Raw genomic sequence first — 22038 nt, 5'->3', positions numbered from 1 at the left:
CAGAGCTGGGGTGGCTTGGTCGGATTCCCTGACTAAAAATATTGATACCCTTGACAGGGACAGTATTTTATTGACTATAGAGCATTTAAAGGATGCATTTCTATATATGCGAGATGCACAGAGGGATATTTGCACTCTGGCATCAAGAGTAAATGCGATGTCCATATCTGCCAGAAGATGTTATGGACACGACAGTGGTCAGGTGATGCAGATTCCAAACGGCACAAAGGTGTATTGCCGTATAAAGGAAGAGGAGTTATTTGGGGTCGGTCCATCGGACCTGGTGGCCACGGCAACTGCTGGAAAATCCGCCGTTTTTACCCTAAGTCACATCTCTGCAGAAAAAGACACCGTCTTTTCAGCCTCAGTCCTTTCGTCCCTATAAGATCATATCTGCCCAGGGATAGAGGAAAGGGAAGAAGACTGCAGCAGGCAGCCCATTCCCAGGAACAGAAGCGTTCCACCGCTTCTGACAAGTTCTCAGCATGGCGCTGAGACCGTACAGGACCCCTGGATCCTACAAGTAGTATCCCAGGGGTACAGATTGGAATGTCGAGACGTTTCCCCTTCGCAGGCTCCTGAAGTCTGCTTTACCAAGGTCTCCCTCCGACAAGGAGGCAGTATGGGAAAAAATTCACAAGCTGTATTCCCAGCAGGTGATAATTAAATTACCCCTCCTACTACAAGAAAAGGGGTATTATTCCACACTATATTGTGGTACTGAAGCCAGAAGGCTAGGTGAGACTTATTCTAAAAAAAAAAAAAAAAAAATTTTTGAACACTTACAAAGGTTCAAATCAAGATGGAGTCACTCAGAGCAGTGATAACGAACCAGGAAGAAGGGGACTATATAGTGTCCCGGGACATCAGGGATGCTTACCTCTATGTCCCAAATTTGCCCTTCTCACTAAGGGTACCTCAGGTTCGTGGTGCAGAACTGTCACTATCAGTTTCAGACGCTGCCGTTTGGATTGTCCACGGCACCCCGGGTCTTTACCAAGGTAATGGCCGAAATGATGATTCTTCTTCGAAGAAAAGGCGTCTTAATTATCCCTTACTTGGACGATCTCCTGATAAGGGCATAGTCCAGGGAACAGTTGGAGGTCGGAGTAGCACTATCTCGGATACTGCTACAACAGCACGGGTGGATTCTAAATATTCCAAAATCGCAGCTGATCCCGACGACACGTCTGCTGTGCCTAGGGATGATTCTGGACACGGTCCAGAAAAAGGTGTTTCTCCCGGAAGAGAAAGCCAGGGAGTTATCCGAGCTAGTCAGGAACCTCCTAAAAACAGTGCATCATTGCACAAGGGTCCTGGTAAAAATGGTGGCTTCCTACGAAGCAATTCCATTCGGCAGATTTCACGCAAGAACTTTTCAGTGGGATCTGCTGGACAAATGGTCCGGATCGCATCTTCAGATGCATCAGCGGATAACCCTATATCCAAGGACAAGGGTGTCTCTCCTGTGGTGGTTATAGAGTGCTCATCTTCTAGAGGGCCGCAGATTCGGCATTCAGGATTGGATGCTGGTGACCACGGAGCCCAGCCCGAGAGGCTGGGGAGCAGTCACACAAGGAAAAAATTTCCAGGGAGTGTGATCAAGTCTGGAGACTTTTCTCCACATAAATATACTGGAGCTAAGGGTAAACTTATAATGCTCTAAGCTTAGCAAGACCTCTGCTTCAAGGTCAGCCGGTATTGATCCAGTGGGAAAAACATCACGGCAGTCGCCCACGTAAACAGACAGGGCGACACAAGAAGCAGGAGGGCAATGGCAAAAACTGCAAAGACTTTTCGCTGGGCGGAAAATCATGTGATAGCACTGTCAGCAGTGTTTCATCCCGGGAATGGAAACTGGGAAGCAGACTTCCTCAGCAGGCACGACCTCCACCCGGGAGAGTGAAAACTTCATCGGGAAGTTTTTTCCACATGATTGTAAACCGTTGGAAAATACCAAAGGTGGACATGATGGCGTCCCGTCTGAACAAAAAACGGGACAGGTATTGCGCCAGGTCAAGAGACCCTCAGGCAATAGCTGTGGACGTTCTGGTAACACCGTGGGTGTACCAGTCGGTGTATGTGTTCCCTCCTCTGCTTCTCATACCTAAGGTGCTGAGAATTATAAGACGTAGAGGAGTAAGAACTATACTCATGGCTCCGGATTGGCCAAGAAGGACTTGGTACCCGGAACTTCAAGAGATGCTTACAGAGGTCTTATGGCCTCTGCCGCTAAGAAGGGACTTGCTTCAGCAAGTACCATGTCTGTTCCAAGACTTACCGCAGCTGCGTTTGTCGGCATGGCGGTGGAAAGCCGGATCCTAAGGGAAAAAGGCATTCCGGAAGAGGTCATTCCTACCCTGGTCAAAGCCAGAAAGGAGGTGACCGCACAACATTATCACCACATGTGGCGAAAATATGTTGCGTGGTGTGAGGCCAGGAAGGCCCCACAAAGAAATTTCAACTCGGTCGTTTCCTGCATTTCCTGCAAACAGGAGTGTCTATGGGCCTCAAATTGGGGTCCATTAAGGTTCAAATTTCGGCCCTGTCGATTTTCTTCCAGAAGAATTGGCTTCAGTTCCTGAAGTCCAGAAGTTTGTCAAGGGAGTATTACATATACAACCCCCTTTTGTGCCTCCAGTGGCACTGTGGGATCTCAACGTAGTTCTGGGATTCCTTAAATCACATTGGTTTAAAACCAGTCAAATCTGTGGATTTGAAGCATCTCACATGAAAAGTGACCATGCTCTTGGCCCTGGGCTGGACCAGGCGAGTGTCAAATTGGTGGTTTTTTCTCAAAAAAGCCCATATCTGTTTGTCCATTCGGACAGGGCAGAGCTGCGGACTCGTCCCAGTTCTCTCCCTAAGGTGGTGTCAGTGTTTCACCTGAACCAGCTTATTGTGGTGCCTTGCACCTACTAGGGACTTGGAGGACTCCAAGTTGCTAGATGTTGTCAGGGCCCTGAAAATATGTTCCAGGACGGCTGGAGTCAGGAAAACTGACTTGCTGTTATCCTGTATGCACCCAACAAACTGGGTGCTCTTGCTTCTAAGCAGACTATTGCTAGTTGGATGTGTAATACAATTCAGCTTGCACATTCTGTGGCAGGCCTGCCACAGCCAAAATATGTAAATGCCCATTCCACAAGGAAGGTGGGCTCATCTTGGGCGGCTGCCCGAGGGGTCTCGGCTTTACAATTTTGCCGAGCAGCTACTTGGTCAGGGGCAAACACGTTTGCTAAATTCTACAAATTTGATACCCTGGCTAAGGAGGACCTGGAGTTCTCTCATTCGGTGCTGCAGAGTCATCCGCACTCTCCCGCCCGTTTGGGAGCTTTGGTATAATCCCCATGGTCCTTTCAGGAACCCCAGCATCCACTAGGACGATAGAGAAAATAAGAATTTACTTACCGATAATTCTATTTCTCGGAGTCCGTAGTGGATGCTGGGCGCCCATCCCAAGTGCGGATTATCTGCATTACTTGTACATAGTTACAAAAATCGGGTTATTATTGTTGTGAGCCATCTTTTCAGAGGCTCCGCTGTTATCATGCTGTTAACTGGGTTTAGATCACAAGTTGTACGGTGTGATTGGTGTGGCTGGTATGAGTCTTACCCGGGATTCAAAATTCCTCCCTTATTGTGTACGCTCGTCCGGGCACAGTACCTAACTGGCTTGGAGGAGGGTCATAGGGGGAGGAGCCAGTGCACACCACCTGATCGGAAAGCTTTACTTTTGTGCCCTGTCTCCTGCGGAGCCGCTATTCCCCATGGTTCTTTCAGGAACCCCAGCATCCACTACGGACTCCGAGAAATAGAATTATCGGTAAGTAAATTCTTATTTTTATTCATTTCTGAAAAGATTTCATTGAGTTTCTTTAGTTCTAAAAATAAAATATTAGACCAAAAAAAGTGCATGTACTGTATACCTGAGTACCACAATAAAAAAAGTATTATGTATTTGTATGTAGTGTACCCTGAAATCCATGATACCTTACGCCTATCTTCCCAACTATCTCACAGCGAGACTGTCTCACAGTCCAACCTATGGGCCATAATGTGGGGGGTTGTGGGAGGGAAAGCACTGTCACCGCTGGTCTATGCCATGCATTGTTATCCAATCACAGTGCAGGAAGAGCCTGGGGGCAGCCCAGCATCTCCGATAGTGCTGGGCACGCCCCCACAGCGTTGCAAATGGGGGTTGCCGTGAGACCCTGCCCCCTCTCCTATGAGGTTCAGTCCGTTTTTGGGCACACGTGCCCAGAGTCCCATTTTCTGGTATGTAAGCATACTATGTTTTAAAGTTAGCAGTACAACAACTACTTGCAAGTTGCAACTATTTGAAACTAAACCAGAAATAAAAGAGGACACATTACCTAGATTCTACTTTTAGCTGTACTGCTGCTGCTGGATAAGAGCTAAGGACCCAATTCAGCATGGAACGCTGCTGTGGCAGTGTTCGCATGCTGATGCCCTGTGAAGTGTGCGCACGTGCAGAAGCCGCACTGCGCATGCGCACACTGTAAGATACGACCGCATCTCACATCTGCGAACACCTCTGCCTGATTGACAGAGACGTTCGCGGGGCGGAATGAGGCATCATGGCAGCGTTTAAGGAGCGTCGCGGCGGCATTGGGGGGCGTGGTCCGGACAACACAGGTGTGTCCAAACCATTTACAGGGCGGGCAGCGGCAGCTGCGTAACATCACACACAGCCACTGCGACCCGAAACATGGTGAGAAGCTGACTGCCTTCGCAGAGGACTACCCTAAACATGCAATAGCATTGCCACCGTGCAATGCTTTTACATGTGTGTGTGTGGGGGGGGGGGGGCTGGAGCCAGCATGCGGGGTGTACTTGCGCAATGCGGGGTGGACTTGCCTTATGCCGGACATACCCCCGCATGTTAGAGTAATGGATCGTAGATGGGCGATTTTTCCGGTTTGTCTTCTTAGGTCTCCCAAGAGTAGTCCAATTCCTTACTACTGCTATCACTAACCGTGTACATCCCTGATGCTTTACCGTGCCCCCTCAGGGCTTTTAGCCCTCTTGCTTACCTATGTGCCCTTTGGTCACATATTAACTCCTCCTACTGGCAGCACCACAGGTCCTGGCTTGCCTTGCTGAGTGACCAGCTTACCTTTCCCCTGTCCGCTCCTCCTCCCATTCCCTTCCTCCGACTTATGTTACAATCTTACATCCATGTCACTCACCTCTTCATACGTCTGATAGCCTTACTGCATGGGCTCTGCCCCTCTCCGTATTCTCCCTTGCAACGTCTTTTGCTTCCACACTTCAGTTCACTTCCCATGAATTTCCGCAACTTATCCTTTAATGTGAAAGAGATAAATACTGTAGCACCAAGAAGCATGGGAAACTCTTTGCTACTCTCAAGCTCCACCAGTGAGACCTAGTCTTCCTACAGGAAACACATTTTTTGCTTAACTCCCATCCTGTACTGCATTCCAAAACCTAACCTGACACCTACGAGGGGTGTGCAATACATTTCCAGAAGTACAGTGCATAGGTAGAGTAGCCACAATCTGACTGTCTGGTTGTGAACCATAATCTCTGACTAAATTGTTTGTGAAATATCAAGGCACAGAACCATATTTCTCATACGTCATAGAGGATGCTGGGGTCCACTTCATGACCATGGGGTATAGACGGTTCCGCAGGAGCCATGGGCACTCTTAAGACTTTTCAATGGGTGTGAACTGGCTCCTCCCTCTATGCCCCTCCTCCAGACCTCAGTTTTAGAAATGTGCCCAGGCAGACTGGATGCACTCCAGCGGAGCTCTACTGAGCTTCTCTGAAAAGACTTATGTTAGGTTTTTTATTTTCAGGGAGAACTGCTGGCAACAGTCTCCCTGCTTCGTGGGACTGAGGGGGCAGAAGTAGGAACCAACTTCCTGAAGAGTTTCATGGCTCTGCTTCTGGCTGACAGGACACCATTAGCTCCTGAAGGGTACTGAACGCTAGCCGTGTCTAGATGCTCACTCCCACAGCACACCGTCACCCCCCTCACAGAGCCAGAAGTCAGAAGACAGGTGAGTAGAAGAAGAAGACAGATCTTCTATCAAGTAAAGTGACAGCTGAGGTACCGCGCGGCTGGCGGGAGTGCAGCGCGCCATTGCTGCCCACACACACAGGCACTGCATGGTGCAGGGCGCGGGGGGGGGGCACCCTGGGCAGCAAAAATACCTCTATAAACTGGCAAAAAGGGGGCATAAGATGCCCAGGCACAGCCCTACCCCCGCCAGTATAAATTTTATGCAAAGTCTCTGAGGTAAAAATGCGCCATTGCGGGGGCGGAGATTCTTCCTCAGGCAGCCAGCACACTGCTCATTTTCTCTATCCTCAGGCTGCAGAGACATCGCTGGTCTTCCTTCACTTCTGACTACAAGTATCAGGGAGGGGGGGCACAAGCGAATTTGATGCTTTACAAGTGTGTTTTACTGTGTAAAAAGCACTGCATGTCAGTGTGCATTCTGTGTTCACAGGCATTAGATACTGGCGCTGGGGTTGTGAACTGGCTGCTCCTAAACTGTGTCCCTCTGACAGATTTTACTGTGGGTCTGTCCCCTATAAGTCCCAGTGTGTCTGTGTGGGTGTTGTACACGTGTGTGACATGTCTGAGGCAGGGAGTTCCTCCCCGGAGGAAACCATTTTAGGGACACAGAAGTGTAATGTGGTGGCGCTGCCAGCACACCACGTGATAGTATGCATCATATCAATAGGAGATTAGATAAGTCTGAATCTCATGCTGAATGCTGGAGAAAATCTGTGGAAGATGTGATTTTTCAGGGCTCTGTTCTTCCATCCGCAGGCGACCCCTCTGGGTCACATAAGAGACCATTTGCGAATATTGTGAATACTGATACCGACTCGGACACTGATTCCTGTGTTGACGATAGTGACTCCAGGGAAATAGATCATAAATTGGCAAAAAATACTCGAGTATAAGTCGACCCAAATATAAGCCAAGGCGCCTAATTTTATCACAAAAACCTGGGGAAACTTATTGACTCGAGTATAAGCCTAGGGTGGGAAATGCAGCTCTAGCCATACACAGCCCTCATACTGCCAGATATGCCCCCACAGTGCCAGATATTCCCCCACACTGCCAGATATTCCCCCCCAGTGCCAGATATGCCCTCATACTGCCAGATATGCCCCCACAGTGCCAGATATGTCCTCATACTGCCAGATATTCCCCCACAGTGCCAGATATGCCCTCATACTGCCAGATATCCCCCGTCAGTGCCACATATGCCCCCCCAAGTGCCAAATATGCTCCCCCAGTGCCAGGTACAACTTACCTTCCCTGCTCCCCGCTGTCTTGTGAAGGAGGGACACGGAGGGCACAGCGCGTCCCTCCTGCGTCTCCGGCGGCGGGTTTGTTAAATGAAGTGCCGGTTCATGAGCCAATCAGAGCTCACAAACGGGTACTTCATTTAATAGACCCGCCGCTGCCGCCGGAGACACATGAGGGACACAGGAGAGGCGCGCGCTGTGCCCTCCATGTCCCTCCTTCCCACTGACTCGAGTTTAAGCCGAGGGGGCTTTTTCAGCACAAAAAAAGTGCTGAAAAAGTCGGCTTATACTCGAGTATATACGGTATATGATTGTAGCTATAAGGGAAGTGTCACGATCCGGGTATCTGGACGCCATTACCTGCCTTTCAGATGTCTCCTGAGGCTCGCTCAGCGTTCCAAGGCCGGATCTCATCTGTGTCCACATACTGCACATCCCTCCTGTCATGCTGAGATGCTGTCACAGCGGCGCCATGTTTGAATCCTACATGGCGTCTCCCGTCCTCCGCGGCCTCCGCCGCCGCTCCTGTGTTATAGGTGCAGGTTGTCAGTGTGGTGTTCCATGCCTGCCGCGGCCTCCGTTGTCATCCACGAGTATCAGCATACATTTCTCAGTCTGGCGTCTCCTGTCCTCTGCGGCCGGCGCCGCCATTGCAGTTATGTTTCCACATGGTTTCCTAAACCAGTTTTCCCTCCAAGTTCTAACATGGGCGCAGCCATGTTGGATTCAATCACATGTTTCAGTTCCTCCAATCCACTGCCTGGAAATCTGCATAATTGCCCAGCCAATACCTGCATTGCTGTAGGTATAAGTATCCTGTGCTGGGCCAGCAAATGGTCAGTGCTTTGTTTGTCATACCTTGTTCCAGTCTCTCTCCTGTGGTTGTGTTTCCAGGTTCCAGCTCCTGTCTCCAGCATCCACTAAAGAGACCCGCATCCTGCGGTGCAGCCTGACTCTGCAGTCCTCCGTGGCTGATCCAGTTTCCAGCTTCCAGCTATTTCATCTGCTTCCAGCAGTATCCACTACCACCGGTAATCATCCTTCAACTCCTCTGTTTCCACGCTCCCTAGCATCTTACTATATTTACTCAGTGTTTCATCACCTGGCTGGTTCCACCCAGCATTCATTCAGTGACTTTATCATCTGGCTGATTCCATTCCGCATCCACTCCGTGTCTTACCACCTGGCTGGTTCCATCCAGCAATTACAACAGCTGATTCAAGTTACCAGCTTCATCTGTTCCATCTACTGGCATGTTCCTTGGATATCTTCACTACTACAGCCAGGCCTGGTAAGGTTATTCCATCTAAGGACTTTAACAACTGTTCTTAACCTACCAGTGTCCTGTGAAACCATTTCATGGTCAGAGTGTTCCAGGAATCATATTATTTATCATTGCCATTTTTATTATTTGCTGTCTGTTGTTACACAGAGTTTGTCAATAAACTTTTAATTTACTTTTACCTGGTTGTCATGGTCACACCTTCGGGTTTCCTTTTAACACTTACATGTCCAGGGGTCTGATTAAACCTCCCCGGTTTAAGTTCCTCTCAGCCCCTACAACTGAGGCTTCCTCCTGTCAGCTAAAACCCTCAGTTGTGACAGGAAGTTCTGGAAGTCACGGAAGCCACTCCGGTACCTCAGGAGAAGGCTTATTTCTATAAAGAAAATAAATTTCGTATTCCCAAGAGAATTCAAATGGCTTATCCTTTCCCGGTAGAGGACAGAAAAAAATGGGCGTCACCCCCTGTGTTAGACAGTGCACTGTCCAGGTTGACAAAGAAGGTAATTCTCCTTGCACCTGGCACGGCTTCACTAAAGGAGCCGGCTGACCAGAAAATGGAAACTACATTGAAATCCATTTATGTTGCCAATGGTACGCTGCTCAGGCCCACAATTGCTTGCGCATGGGTGAGTCGCGCTATAGAAAAATGGTCAGACAGCGTGTCATCAGAAATTGACACGATTGATAAAGATGATATACTCCTTAAGTTAGGGAATATCAAAGACGCTGCCGCATACATGCTAGAAGCGATGAAAGATATTGGACTCTTGAGTTCACAAGCCGCTACCATGGCAGTATCGGCTCAGAGGGCATTGTGGATTCGCCAGTGGAACGCGAATGCAGATTCCAAAAGAAATATGGAGGCTCTCCCATATAAAGGTGAGGCCTTATTTGGCGATGGACTCGATACGTTAGTCTCGGCGGCTACCGCAGGTAAGTCGACATTTTTGCCCTCTGCGCCTGCACCGGCAAAAAGGACATATCACTCTCACATGCAGTCATTTCAGCCCAATAAATAAAAAAAGCGAGAGGTTCCCCCTTCTTTGCAGGTAGGGGAAGGGGAAAGGGAAAGAAGTCCGCTGCAGCTTCAGGTTCCCAGGAGCAGAAGTCCACCCCTACTTCTGCCAAATCTACAGCATGACGCTGGGGCTCCCTTGCGGGAGGCCGCTTGGGTGGGGGTACGTCTAAAACTGTTCAGCCAAGGTTGGGTTCAGTCTGGCCTGGACCCCTGGGTTTTGCAGATAGTATCCCAGGGGTACAAGCTGGAGTTTCAAGACGTTCCCCCATGCCGATTTTTCAAATCGACCTTGCCAGCTTCTCTTCCAGAACGAGAGGCAGTAACAGCGGCAATTCAAAAATTATGTCAGGATCAGGTCGTAGTCCTGGTAACTTTGTCACAACAAGGGGAGGGGTTTTATTCCAGCCTCATTGTAGTTCCGAAGCCGGACGGCTCGGTCAGCCCGATCCTAAACCTAAAAAATCTGAATCTCTACTTGAAACGGTTCAAGTTCAAGATAGAATCACTCAGGGCAGTGATTTCCAGTCTGGAGGAGGGAGATTACATGGTGTCAGTAGACATAAAGGATGCTTACCTGCATGTTCCCATTTATCCTCTTCACCAGGCTTATCTAAGATTCGCGGTTCAGGATTGCCATTACCAGTTCCAGACATTGCCTTTTGGTCTCTCCACAGCGCCGAGGGTATTCACCAAGTTGATGGTGGAGATGATGGTCCTCCTTCGTCAAAAAGGAGTCAATATAATTTCTTATCTGGACGATCTCCTGATAAAGGCGAGATCCAGGGAGCAGTTGCTACAGAACATCACGCTGTCCCTGTCCATACTCCAACAACACGGTTGGATCATAAATTTTCCAAAGTCACAGCTGGAACCAACAATAAGATTGTCTTTTCTCGGGATGATTCTGGACACAGAAGTTCAGAGAGTATTTCTTCTGGTGGACAAGGCTCTGGAAATCCAGAAAATGGTAAAACAGATATTGAAACCATCAAGTGTGTCGATCCATCAGTGCATTCGGTTGTTGGGGAAGATGGTGGCGGCCTACGAGGCCATACAGTTTGGCAGGTTCCATGCCAGAGTATTCCAGTGGGACCGGTTGGACAAGTGGTCGGGATCCCACCTACACATGCACCGGAAGATAATCCTATCGTCAAAAGCCAGGATTTCACTCCTGTGGTGGCTACACAGCTCGCACCTACTAGAGGGACGCAGGTTCGGGATTCAGGACTGGTTCCTGGTAACCACGGATGCAAGTCTCCGAGGCTGGGGAGCTGTCACTCAGGGGGAAAGCTTCCAAGGAAAATGGTCAAGTCAGGAAACCTGCCTTCACATAAACGTGCTGGAATTGAGAGCCATTTACAACGGCCTTCAACAAGCGGTACACCTTCTTCAAGATCATCCCGTGCAGATCCAGTCGGACAATGTAACAGCAGTCGCGTACATAAACAGGCAGGGCGGAACGAAAAGCAGAGCGGCGATGGCAGAGGTGACAAAGATCCTCATCTGGGCAGAAAGACATGTAACGGCTCTGTCGGCAATTTTCATTCCGGGAGTAGACAACTGGGAAGCAGACTTCCTCAGCAGACACTATCTCCATCCAGGAGAGTGGGGCCTCCACCAAGAAGTCTTCGCAGAGGTGACAAGTCTTTGGGGAGTTCCTCAAGTAGACATGATGGCATCTCGTCGCAACAAGAAGCTTCAGAAATATTGTTCCAGGTCGAGAGACCCTTAAGCAATAGCAGTGGATGCACTAGTGACCCAGTGGGTATTCCGGTCAGTGTATGTCTTCCCTCCACTTCCGTTGATCCCAAAAGTTCTCAAGATCATAAGAAGAACAAGAGTTTGAGCAATCTTCATTGCCCCAGGCTGGCCAAGGAGGGCTTGGTACCGAGATCTTCAGGAGTTGCTCATAAAATGTGTCTTGGTGCGAATCTAAGAAGGCTCCTACGGAAGAGTTTCAGTTGGGATGTTTTCTCCATTTTCTGCAGGCTGGTGTGGAGGCAGGCCTTCGATTGGGGTCAATCAAGGTCCAGATTTCGGCCTTGTCAATTTTCTTCCAAAAACAATTGGCCGCTCTTCCAGAGGTTCAGACCTTTGTGAAAGGGGTTCTACACATCCAGCCTCCATTTGTGCCTCCAGTGGCACCATGGGACCTAAATGTGGTGTTGCAGTTCCTTCAATCGGATTGGTTTGAGCCTCTACAAGAGATAGAGTTGAAGTTTCTCACTTGGAAAGTGGTGATGCTTTTGGCATTGGCTTCTGCAAGGCGGGTGTCTGAATTGGGGGCCTTGTCTCACAAGAGCCCTTACCTGGTTTTTCATGAGGATAGGGCAGAGTTGAGAACTCGCCAACATTTTCTTCCAAAGGTGGTTTCATCTTTCCACATAAACCAACCTATTGTAGTGCCAGTAGTTTCTGACACATTCACTGAGTCAAAGTCTCTAGATGTAGTTAGAGCTTTGAAGATTTATGTCACTAGAACAGCTAGGATACGGAAAACGGAGGCTCTGTTTGTCCTGTATGCTCCCAACAAGATTGGGTGTCCTGCTTCCAAGCAGACTATTGCTCGCTGGATCAGAGGTACGATTCAGCATGCACATTCTACGGCTGGATTGCCGTTATCTACGTCGGTGAAGGCCCATTCTACTAGGAAGGTGGGCTCCTCCTGGGCGGCTGCCCGGGGGGTCTCGGCATTACAACTGTGCCGAGCAGCTACTTGGTCAGGGTCAAACACTTTTGCTAAGTTCTACAAGTTTGACACCTTGGCCGAGGAAGACCTCAAGTTCGGTCAATCGGTGCTGCAGGGTCATCCGCACTCTCCCGCCCGTACTGGAGCTTTGGTATAAACCCCATGGTCATGAAGTGGACCCCAGCATCCTCTAGGACGTATGAGAAAACAGGATTTTATTACCTACAGGTAAATCCTTTTCTCCTAGTCCTTAGAGGATGCTGGGCACCCGTCCCAGTGCGTACTTTACCTGCAGTTTTGTTTATTAGAGTTACACATGTTGTGTTTTATTAGTTTCAGCATGTTTTCTGTAATTGGTTCATGACTGTTGGCGTGTTATGTTGAATGCCATGTTGTGCGGCATGGTTGAGGTGTGAGCTGGTATGTATCTCACCATTAATATTAAAGTAAATCCTTTCCTCGAAATGTCCTTCTCCCTGGGCACAGTTCCTATAACTGAGGTCTGGAGGAGGAGCATAGAGGGAGGAGCCAGTTCACACCCATTGACAAGTCTTAAGAGTGCCCATGGCTCCTGTGGAACCGTCTATACCCCATGGTTATGAAGTGGACTCCAGCATCCTCTGCGGACTAGGAGAAAAGGATTTACCGGTAGGTTTAAAAATCCTGTTAAAAGCTGCACTGCACACCAAAGAAGTCAGTGTTCATTTCCTTCACAAACTGCTTCTGAAGCTCAGTAGAGGCCACTGGAGAACCATGATCTTCTACCACTGCAGACTACTTTTTTGTGGACGAAGCACTATCCCAAGCCACTGTTTGAGTAGTTGCAGAATTTCAGAGGGGGAAATAGTCCTTGGAAGACAAGGAGTGCTGTGGCTGTCTTCACCTGCCGTGGTGCCGTGCAGACCATAGTTGAGGTGGACACAGTGTGACAGTGGCCCAGTTAGAGAAGGAGATAGGCATCTCATCGGGATCCATCCGCTTGATACTCAACAAAAAGCTTGGCCTGCACAAGGTTTCTGCACACTCGGGTAACCTGGTGCTGCAAAATGCAGGCCAGGTTTGATGGCAGGCACACAAACTCTTTCTGGGAGATCATCAGTGGCGATGAATCCTGGATCTATGGTTTCAACCCCGAGACCAAACAACTGTCGGCCCAGTGGACCCCAGTTGGAGGTGCGCCACCTCTGCAGTTCTGATGCGAAAAACAGCATGGCCAAGCAGATAGTTGTTGTGTTTGTGGTCAAGACTGGTCATGTAGGTACTGTGCCGCTCGTGCAGCAGTGCATCATCACTGGGAACTGGTATGACGACTAATGCCTGCTGCAGGTGCTGGAAGCCATTTCCAGGCGCCGTCCAATAACTCGCGCTCATGGTTCCCTTCTCCATCACGGCAATGATCGCAGCTGCTAATGTATGCATGCCCAGAAAACGCTGTCCAAAGGGCCATGACATGCCTGCGTTCACCTGACCACTTCACATTTCCACCTCAGAACGCTGACTTCTTTTCACTCACTTTGCGACTAAAATATCGCTGCAACCACACTCGCGAATCAATCATCAATCACTGCTCGTGCACACTGTTGCTCAGAGGCAAGTGCAGTGCATAAACATTGATCGCTATACGTACAATCTACACATGTATGTTTATATGTGCTTAGCGGACCCTGTCTCCCCCTGCACAAGGTAGTTGGCTGCAGCCCTGCTGGTCGTAATCCTGTTTGCTTGCCATCTTACTTTTGAACTCACAGACTCGTTTGCAGACAGGAACTTTCTCATTTTCGTGGGTAAGCTTAACAATAGGCTGTGTACTTATTTCTGCCCATAATCAATTTCAAAACTTGTTTTTTGACTAATTGGATTCCCTTATCTCTTGTCTTCAAACAAGGCAGCTTATTGTCATTTGAGATTTCAATACGGTTCTGAACAATGCCATGGATCGTTCTGCTCCTGTAGCTGTGACCCCTTCCTCAATGCACTCGCAACATCCCAGGTCTCTCCTCAGTCTCATGAAATCCCAGCTCCTTTATGACTAGGGTTACCACTTCATCCCTTTAATTCTGGACACATATTAATTACGGGTGGTCTTCAGTATGCAGGCTGTCGGGATCCCGGCGCACAGTATACCGGCGCCGGAATCCCGACAGCCGGCATACCAACACTTATTCTCCTTTGTGGGGGTCCACGACCCCCCTGGAGGGAGAATAAAACAGCGTGGCGTGCGCAGCGCCACCGTGCCTGCAGCGTGGCGAGCGCAGCAAGCCCGCAAGGGGCTCATTTGCGCTCGCCACACTGTCGGTATGCCGGAGGTCGGGCTCCCGGAGCCGGTATGCTGGTAGCCGGGAGCCCGACTGCCGGCATACCATACTACACCCATTAATTACACAGGTTCTGTGGCTGGCTGACTTCAAGACTCCATTTCACCTGGTTTTATTCAGCCACAGCACCTGTGTAATTAATATGTGTCCAGAAATAAATGAATGAGGTGGTAACTCTATTTATGACTCAGAGTTAAAGAATTATCCACTCATGAAAACAATTATGTTGCCTAGACTCCCAATTTTAGTTATAGTATATCAGTCAAGACAACCCAAATTCATAATTTCAGCATAAATGCACAGAATTAAGGTACTTTTTTTTTACCTAATTACTCACTCTGATTTATTTAACAGTTTTTTAATGTATATATTTTGTTTAATGGTATAACATAGCCTGAACCATTGCAATTTATTTACATATTGTTTGAAATACTTCTATTATGCAGTCACAATATTGAGGAGCACAACCATTCTTATCTTGGCATAAATATGTTAACAAGTGTGTTGGAATTGTTATAACATGATTCTTTGCTCATTAAGGAAACATTACTTGGTAGCAGCTGCAAAGGCAACATTTGACAGCATCTGTCATATCTCTATGGGCACTAATTCCACGGAACACTTTCTGCTGGGAGTGTCTGGAGTAACTCAGAGCTGTTGTTTACTTAAAGTGCTGGACCAGATAAAACTTAAGCTTGTGTATTAAAAGACTGGGAGAAAAGACCCTTCTGGATATCAACCACAACAGACGACACACCACAAGCAAGAGCACCGTAAGATGGTTAAAGAAAGTTATATGAAATTAAAGTTGCTGAAATATTCATATACGCAGAACTCGGAGTGAAATTCTGGATACTGTGAAGATGAATTCCTCAAGACGGTAAGAAGACATATTGATAATTCAGTTATTGCTGTTTAGTAACATTAACAAACTAAGCTTGTGTTTACATTGTAGTTCTTCTCCGACATTTTATTACACATATATAGCAGCCCTGGAACACCAGTAAAATTAGGTAGTGATTGCAGATTCAACTGCATATAACATATTTTCACAGTACAGTATAATAGTAATTAGTTTAGCACAGGGTTTGTCAACCTGCATTAATCAGCTCTTTACATTTAATAATGACAGTTTTTTGCATTAGAACATACTAATGCATTAAAACAGTGTATCTTCACAATCATAACAGGCCTGAGCTTTTGGTAAATATTACCACACACGCAAAGGGGCTGTTGATAAGGTACTTAATAATATTTAGGGGCATATCTATCGAAGCTTGGAGAGAAATAACATTTAGGGCCAGATGTACTAAGCCTTAAAAAGTAATAAAGTGGAAAGCCGGTTGGCTGGTACTTTATCTCCATCCACTTTATCTCTCTTCACGGCTTAGACCCCAAAGTACCAATCAATCAGCACCTGTCATTTTTCAAACACAGCCTGTAAAATGGCAGTTACAATCTGATTGGTTAGTACTTTCTCACCAAGATCAGTTAATATCTCCCTTAAAGACGTATATAGTGGGAGATTTATCAAAGCTTGGAGAGAGATAAAGTAGAGAGAAAAGCACCAACCAATCAGCTCCTGTCATTTTGCAGGCTGTGCTACAACAATAATTGGGTACATTATCTTTCTCTGCTTTATCTCTCTAAAAAGAGATTTGATGAATCTTATTAGTGAATGTGTTCTTGGTAAAAATGAAAGTAAAGAACAGCATGTACAAGAGTGCTTCTTGAACATGTATAAAGACTATTAAAAATAAAAACAAACAACCTAATCAGATCGTTAGAAAACAGTAGTATTCAATATCCTCACAGTGATGTAGCTGCAATGAATTAATATTATTTCTTATTGCTTTCTAGTTTTAATAGGCACATTTACTGTTGTTAGGGTTTTTTTTTTGTACATTTTCTGAAATTGTGATTACTAATACAACTTCCACATAAATTTTTATGATCCTTTACAAGTTATGTTAAGATCAGCGGATTTGAAGCATGCTGTGTCTCCAGTATCATGTCTTAGCCAGTAAACAATTGTTATGATAGGCAACAACTGGTAATTCTGACCTCCTATTAAGGAGATAATGTTTCTTTTGGCAGCAAAATGAATTGGTCTTTCACCAACTCTGTGAGTCATCCTGAGGAGCAGTGTTCCCACTGTGTGTACATCAATATGTTTGGGGGGTATTAAATGGACTTAACAGAAGGACAACACAATAATTGTAATAACATTATGTGTATATAAATGTTTTCTGCATATGCTGCATATTAATCCGTGTATTCATATGGGGATTGTGCAGTGCACTTTTCTGAAATCTGTGATCCTGAAGTTCTCATACATTTAGCACAGTATGCATATATCTGCAATTTACCACGGCATATTGGTTAGTGCTACAGGTAATAAGAGGAGTGATTTATAGTGTAGAGATAAAGCTTATTCTACCTAAAGGTCCATACACATTGGGTGTTTTTGCCCAATGTGCATACACAGCGATGATGTGAACATCGGTGGCAGGAAAATAGCTCTGTGCATACACACTGAGCAATTTTCACTGTGCCCAGCGATGTGTACGGGGGTGAACCACTTTCCACAGTAGGAGACTGTGGAAAGTGGTTCACTCGGCTGTTAAAGCAGCCTGACGAATGGCGGCGGCCAGCGATGATGCGGAAGTGTGCATCAGCACTCACGGCTAATCGCCTGGCCATACACACTGGCCGAGTTTGAACTCAAAGTAACTCAAAACGCCAAAGTGAGCTACTTTGAGCTCAAAATCGGCTAGTGTGTATAGTCTTATAAGTGCTGGTGACCTCCACCTTTTATAGCAGTGTTTCCCAACCACTGTCCTCAAGGCACACTAACAGTGCAGGTTTTAGTGACATCCAGCCTTCAGCACATGTGACTTAATTAGTAGCTCAGTTATTTTGATGTAACCATCTGTGCTAAAGCCTGGATATCACTAAAACCTGCACTGTTGGTGTGCCTTGAGGACCGCTGTTGGGAATGCCTGTTTTATAGACTGCTTTTCATTTTCAACATTATTTTACAATCAATCACATGCAAATTGGGCACAATTTAATAAATTGTAGTGTATTATATTGATATATTTGCTTATATACAAATTGTAACAAAATGAAAGACTGTTATCACATCGTGTTTGCATATATGTACTCTGGTTTCTTGTCACATTGCAAAAACATACTGGCACCTAACTAAAATGTACACATTATTTTAAATTGTAAACACTTTGGTGCAGGGAATGATATGAAGGGAACATGTCCTTTGTACAGTGCTACATAATTGGTAGCGCTATATAAACTATGATGGGTTCCTGTGTCACTGAAAATTGCTGCCACAGGTCTCCACAAGAACTTACACATATTCACCTGATTCTTGAATTATATTGGGACAGAAGTAACAGACCGTAAAATATACAGTATGTTCAGTCCCATGGAAGCTGTTATAGGGAGCCTTACAAATCCCATACAGTACAGTAGGTCCCCTTTCAATATAAAGGTTGTGAAAGAAATGCTGCAAGGCAATAATGTATTGTAACTGTTTATGTGAGTAGTATGAATGTATGTGCACTGGCATACTTGCCTACCTGACCCTCTCCATGAGGGAGAAAATGCTCTGTTCCTGGATTTTCCTGGTAATGTATGATTGCCATCACCTGTGGTGAAACGCCTTTCTTATCAATTAACTAGCTCACCACAGGTGATGGCAATCATACCAGGAAAGTCCAGGAACAGAGCATTTTCTCCCTCATGGAGAGGGTCAGGTAGGCAAGTATGCATAGGCCTGCACTGCATGAAACCCCTTGTGATCCAGTCAGTTCCCAAACAAACTGATCCGTGCAATTTAGCCTTTAGCTGGGCATACACTATACAGTTATCTGGCAGATAATCTGCCAGGTCTGGCTGGTTGGAATGAAGATCTGGTAATGGATGAGAGCAAATGACCATTTGCTCCCAAACACTGGAAAATGGCCAAACCCTGTCGTTCAGACAAATTGGTTAAATCATGCATTTGATCAATTTGTCTGAACGACAGGTTTTGTCCATTTTCCAGTGTTTGGGAGCAAATAGTCAATTGTCATTTGTTCTCATCCGTTACCAGATTTTCATTCCAACCAACCAGATCTGAGAGATTATCTGGCAGATAATTGTATAGTTTATGCCCAGCTTTTTTTATATGTGTGTTCAAATTGATCACAAATTGCTCATTTATCAGAATAACTGGATATGTTCATGTATAACACACCTTAACTGTTTCAATTGCTGTTCGTATCGGTTGAATATGGTGACTCCATTATGGATGTTACATAGATTGATATTTTGTGCAACACTAACATTTTATTTTTATTTTCCTTCACCAGAATACACTCTCTCCGGGCACACAGACAAAGGATACCTGTAACCTATGTGGACACCTGGCATAATCAGTCTTGCAGCTGTGCAGACCAATGGTGCATTGATGAACTAGCCACATACCTATTAATTACCGTGATTATTTTAATTGCAATATTGGGGGCTTGGGCAAAAAAGGATGTATATGTGTAGCTGTTCATGGATTTGAACACAAGTACCATAACATATATGATAAAGGAAGAGCCTGTCAACGCCTCTCCCTGCTGAAAGTTATGACTGTCTGAAACCTGCAATATGTTTGGATTTGCTGGCTGAAGAAAATAGCAGCTTATTATCTTCAAAGTTTTATTTGAAGGATATTTATAAGTAGAGACAAATGACAATAGGAATTACAACTTGAAGCAAATAAAAATCTTATTTAAATGATCACCTGTTGATTCGTGAATGTTTACAATGGTTCTGTATGTCTCTATCAATGGAAATACATATTTTATTTTGCATAGTCTTTACAAAGTGTGGGCATTAGATAGCAGGAAGTTCTTGAGAATCAAAACACAATGTTATAGAGTAAAATGGTTATGAAACTGTGGCACCACGCTTCTGAAAAAAAAAAATATATATAAATATATATTAAAAAAAAGTCAGCCAATGGCAAGGTCAAGTGTGTCAGTTGCATTGTTTGCACTATATCCATTTAATGCCATTGAGTGTGAGCAGACATAACGTGAGTGTGAACCGTATCGGGAAAAGCAATGCTAAAATGTTGGTGTTCTTTTTTACATTCTAGGTGCATTTAAAATTACACAGAATGATCATGAAAGCCAGATAAGTTGATATAGTAGAGCATACCTCCTCCTGCTGCAGCAAGGTAGTGCAGAGAATCGTTGCCGCTTGTACTGCAAGAACAGAAGTGAATAGAACTACTAACGCGTTTCGTCCTAAACTGGACTTTATCAAAGGGACCCCATTTCCCTTTGATAAAGTCCAGTCCAGGATAAAATGCATCAATGAGTTATGTAGCATGAGGAGGAACGATCTACTACGGTATATCAACTTACCTGGCGTCCAGGATAACTTTGTTATATGCATTGCTATTGAGTTTTCTTATTGTGAATGTGCTACTTACCTTTTTAAAAAGTTAAATATTGTTTAAACAGAATTACGCTATGATATACTGTATATAGCGTCATTTGCAGAACTATTACGTGGTTAATAATACCTGGTGAAAAAACATCATCCATTTCAGATAAATTCATACATGTATTTTTCTAGTACTCTAGTTCTAGATAGACAGTTTTCTATCACAAAACTGTCAGAGCACACAGGTATGGAATTGGACAATATTGCACTGTTGTGGGGCATCTTGCAGTTTTTGTTTTCTGATTTTTTTTGACAAGTGATGTCATACAGGATTGCTGCCAAATTCATGAGCTTTGTGTTGTTTAGCATATCACAAGTGTTTGTGTGTGTCTGTAAAAGTTGACTCGTGCTGAAGGTGAAAATCATTTGTGCTTCTCTGAATTTCTTTCAGATACTCTGTTCTTCTCTTTCCTTTGGACAATTTTATAGCTCCAGAATAGTCTGACTGGATTGAGGCTTACCATATAAGATTTTTTATAATTCATATTTCATATTACTTCTTGCACAGAGTACCTTGTTGATACAAGTATACCATATGTAAAAAAAAAAAAGTGCCATGATCTACAGCACCAATTCAAATATACGTAATATTTCTAGAAGTTAAGTAGATGAGAACAAATGTCTAATTGCTCCGGACTACAGCACTTATTTTTGTGTATTTTTGTGTATAAATTGCTTGCCTCCTGGATCGCTTGCCTCCTGAGACCTGCTCAGACAGAAAAGTTTCAGAGAAATGATTATGCAGATTAAACAAGAACCCAAACTGCATCCCGTGGAGACACAGAGAACATGAAGAAAAGGGTTTGGATCATTCCCATCTACTGTAGATGCTTGTTCCAGCTACAATACATTATGTCAACAGCTTGTGGCATTTAGGGAACTCCAACCAAGGGGTAATTTTCTATGCAGTAGTGCTTTTCAAAGGTGCAGTGTCCTTTGTGGTTTTTAACAGCTGGATTTAAAGGGACAATAATATTAAATACAAAACATGGCACGTTTCGTATTTAACATTATTGCCTCCTTAAATCCAGCACCTGAAACCACAGAGGACGCAAAAGCTTTGAAAATGTAAATGAACTCTCAAATAACTACCAGTGATTCCTCACTGTAGAAAATAAATAAATATATATATATATATATATATATATATATATTATACACACAGGGTCAGACTGGCCAACAGGAGTATAGGGGAATATCTGCACTTTCCAAGGACCCACCCCCTCGTCTATGGATCAGGTACCAGACTGTGCACTTGAATTATAGATTATAATGTTACATTATAAAGCACAGAACTATGGTGTATTTTCTGCAGTGCATTGCTGTTATTAATCTTATACATTATCATGCATGCACTAGAAGTATGTCAAAGGGGCCCAGACCATGCAATCTCTAAAGGTTAGCCAAACCTCTGTGGTGGCTGGTCACACCCATGAGCATGGGCCCCTTTTACAGCATTCCTCCAGTGCGCCCTTCATTCCCCAGTCCGGGGGGGGGGGGGGGGGGGGAGGGGGGTTTGGTGTGTGTGTGTGTGTGTGTGTGTGTGTGTGTGTGTGTGTCTTACATATTCACAGGTCCAGCACTCCCATTAGCTGGTTGCCCCCACATATCGATCATGTAGTCTTGAAAAGGTGCGGCAGCTCAAGCATAAAACAAGCAGATGAGCAGGCGTTTACAGTCAACGTTTCAATGCATTTTCATCAGGACTATAATATATAAATATATATATACATACATACATACACACAGATGGAGCCACGCTCATCTTGGCTTCTCTGCTGTGTCTAGGGGCACCGTGGTTTATTAGAATAAGCCTTTCATCTATTGTTCTCAGCTGCAATACAATACACAGAGAACAATACAAAAGGGGATTAAGGGGGTCATTCCGAGTTGATCGCTAGCTGCCGTT

At 45.4% G+C, this 22038-nt stretch overlaps 1 long non-coding RNA gene across 1 annotated transcript; it reads left to right on the top strand.

Annotated features, from left to right (window-relative positions):
* Positions 1 to 15101: 15101 nt before the first annotated feature.
* LOC134935350 (uncharacterized) lies at positions 15102 to 19416 on the top strand. The gene is made up of 2 exons (XR_010180079.1): positions 15102 to 15504; positions 18998 to 19416. It is a non-coding gene; the product is annotated as an uncharacterized LOC134935350 (long non-coding RNA).
* The last annotated feature ends 2622 nt before the right edge of the window (positions 19417 to 22038 follow it).

The sequence above is a fragment of the Pseudophryne corroboree genome, chromosome 6, assembly GCF_028390025.1.
Source record: "Pseudophryne corroboree isolate aPseCor3 chromosome 6, aPseCor3.hap2, whole genome shotgun sequence".
Taxonomy (NCBI): domain Eukaryota; kingdom Metazoa; phylum Chordata; class Amphibia; order Anura; family Myobatrachidae; genus Pseudophryne; species Pseudophryne corroboree.
This window is presented reverse-complemented; position numbering and strand designations above follow the sequence as displayed.